Below are 3,101 nucleotides of genomic sequence, written 5' to 3' on the forward strand. Positions count from 1 at the left end.
TCCATCACCAATTCCTGGAGTTCACTCGAACTCATGTCCATTGAGTTGGTGATGCCACCCAACCATCTCATCCTCTGTCGTCCCCTTCTCCACCTGCCCTCAATCTCTCCCAGCATCAGGGTATTTTCAAATGAGTCAGTTCTTTGCATCAGGTGGCCAAAGTGTTGGAGTTTCAGCTTCAGCATCAGTCCTTCCAATGAACATCCAGGACTGGTCTCCTTTAGGATGGACTGGTTGGATCTCCTTGCAGTCCAGGGGACTCTCAAGAGTCTTCTCCAACACCACAGTTCAAAAGCATCAATTCTTCACTGCTCAGCTTTCTTTACAGCCCAACTCTTACATCCATACATGACTACTGGAAAAACTATAGCCTTGACAAGATGGACCTTTGATGGCAAAGTAATGTCTCTGCTTTTGAATATGCTGTCTAGGTTGGTCATAACTTCCTTGCCAAGGAGTAAGCGTCTTTTAATTTCCTGGCTGCAGTCACCATCTGCAGTGATTTTGGAGCCCCAAAAAATAAAGTCGGAGACTGTTTCCACTGTTTCCCCATCTATTTGCCATTAAGTCATGGGACTGGATGCCATGATCTTAGCTTTCTGAATTTTGAGCTTTAAGCCTACTTTTTTACTCTCTTCTTTCACTTTCATCAAGAGGCTCTTTAGTTCTTCACTTTCTGCCATAAGGGTGGTGTCATCTGCATATCTGAGGTTATTTATTGATATTTCTCCTGGCAATCTTGATTCCACCTTGTGCTTCCTCCAGCCCAGCGTTTCTCATGATGTACTCTGCATATAAGTCAAATAAGCAGGGTGACAATATACAGCCTTGACATACTCCTTTTCCTATTTGGAACCAGTCTGTTGTTCCATGTCCAGTTCTAACTGTTGCTTCCTGACCTGCATACAGATTTATCACGAGGCAAGTCAGGTGGTCTGGTATTCCCATCTCTTTCAGAATTTTCCATAGTTTATTGTGATCCACACAGTCAAAGGTTTTGCATAGTCAATAAAGCAGAAATAGATGTTTTTCTGGAACTCTCTTGTTGTTTCAATGATCCAGCAGATGTTGGCAATTTGATCTCTGGTTCCTCTGCCTTTTCTAAAACCAGCTTGAACATCTTTCTTGCTTCCTATTATATCTCCATACCTGATGCCTGGTATGCAAAACAGACACTATTTTTTTGTATAGATTGATGTATTCAGTTACTATAGGAATCATATCCTGTCCCTAAGACAAAGGAACTAAAAATCCTATCAAGTATTAGTCACTCCTTATGAGTTGTGATAAAACCCATGCTTCTTAAAGTTGAGCTTATTAACCAAAATGAAACTTAAATTCATTGAATATATTCTTTAATTGTAAACTTGGTATCATTTTCATATCTAACATAGAATAGTTGTTAGGAGTAGTGTCTAGATTCATATGGTTTGGACTGAAATTCTGGTCTCACTATTGCTTATGATTTGGGTTAATCACTTGAAATGTTGTGTGCTTTGCTTTTGTCATGTGTGATAACCAACTCTGGAAGGCAGGCAGCTTAAATGAGATTAATCATATGTAGGGTTTTGAATCAGTGTCTGATCCTTAGGAAGCTACTATCTGTATTATATCTATTTCATCTTATTCTGATAGGGAGTGGCCTCTGTTGTCCAGGAACCTCCTAGGTGGATATAGAGGAATCAGAGTTTATTGTGAGTTTGGAAAGAATGGGTCCACCCTAAATTAATTAGTCACTGCAGATCAAAATGCTACTTTCCCTGACTTGTTTTTACCATATACTTGGAAATGGCATAAAGAATAAATATACAGAAGAAAGACTGCAAATCAGAGAGGGGAGGACTGGACATCAAGAAGATAGTGATGCCTGTTGATCTTATTGCTTTCCTGCTTCCCTGATTTGTAGATTAAGCATGTTTTAAGTTCTGATCCCAGCACTGGCACTAATTGCTGTGGGCAACAACAAAAAAACAAAGCAGAACACCAAAAATTCAGTTTTTGAGCCTCTTGCTTCCTTCTGTGAAAAAGTAAGAAATTACACGAAATAATCTCAGTTCATTTCAACTCTAAAGTTGCATGATTTTATGTCTTCCTCCCACACTCTTCAGAATAGAATACATTGACATTATTTTAATGAATGTCAAAATTAAGCAAAATTTTTATTTTTGCTAATAACTACAGTATTATACAGTAAATATTTTCCACTAATTTATAAGCAGTAAATACTAACTTGTTTGCAAGTAAATATACTTCTCAAATAGAAGCATATTAATTCTGACCATTATGATTATTTTAATCAATATTGTCATTTTCTAATGCCATTAGAACTGAAAAGTGTTGGTTGCAAAGGATTTTATATTAAATGGTAATTCTGTTTTCTGGGGAAAAATGAGACTTGTGTTTAAGAATCTTAACACTGGGTAAATCACCTTTACATCTGTGAGGATTTTGATTTTCTGAGTTTTAGTAAATCTTTTCTAATTATTGAAAATTACTTGTGGCTGGGATGAAGTTATGTTTTTGTAAATATGTAAACTGTTTTGGGGGAAGGAAATGGAAACCCACTCCAGTGTTCTTTCCTGGAGAATCCCATGGACAGAGGAGCATGGCAGGCTACACAGTCTGTGGGGTCGCTAGAATCAGACACAACTTAGCGACTAATCTACTACTACTAAAATTCACATTGGAGAAGGAAATGGCAACCCACTCCAGTATTCTTGCCTGGAGAATTCCATGGACAGAGGAGCCTGGTGGGCTGCAGTCCATGGGGTCACAGAGAGTCGGACACTACTGAGTGACTCACATACACACAAACTGTTTTGGGGATAAGTGTCTAGCAACATATGTCCTAAGAGCTTCAGCGCTGATTATACTGAAGGAAGGTATGTTCTTACCTTTGGAAAAGAGCATCTCTGTGGGAAATGAAGGCTTTCTTGATAATGACATAAACATAGGCTTGTTACAGTTTCACCTAACAATTTGAAAGGAATATTTTAATATTTCCAGCTGTCTCATTATTTTATTAGTTTCAAGAAGGTTCCAAATGACCTTTAGAAATATTTTGTAAAATATTCCCTGATGCAAACTGATGCAAAGTGCCA

This window comes from Bubalus kerabau, chromosome 3 (assembly GCF_029407905.1).
Source record: "Bubalus kerabau isolate K-KA32 ecotype Philippines breed swamp buffalo chromosome 3, PCC_UOA_SB_1v2, whole genome shotgun sequence".
Classification (NCBI taxonomy): domain Eukaryota; kingdom Metazoa; phylum Chordata; class Mammalia; order Artiodactyla; family Bovidae; genus Bubalus; species Bubalus kerabau.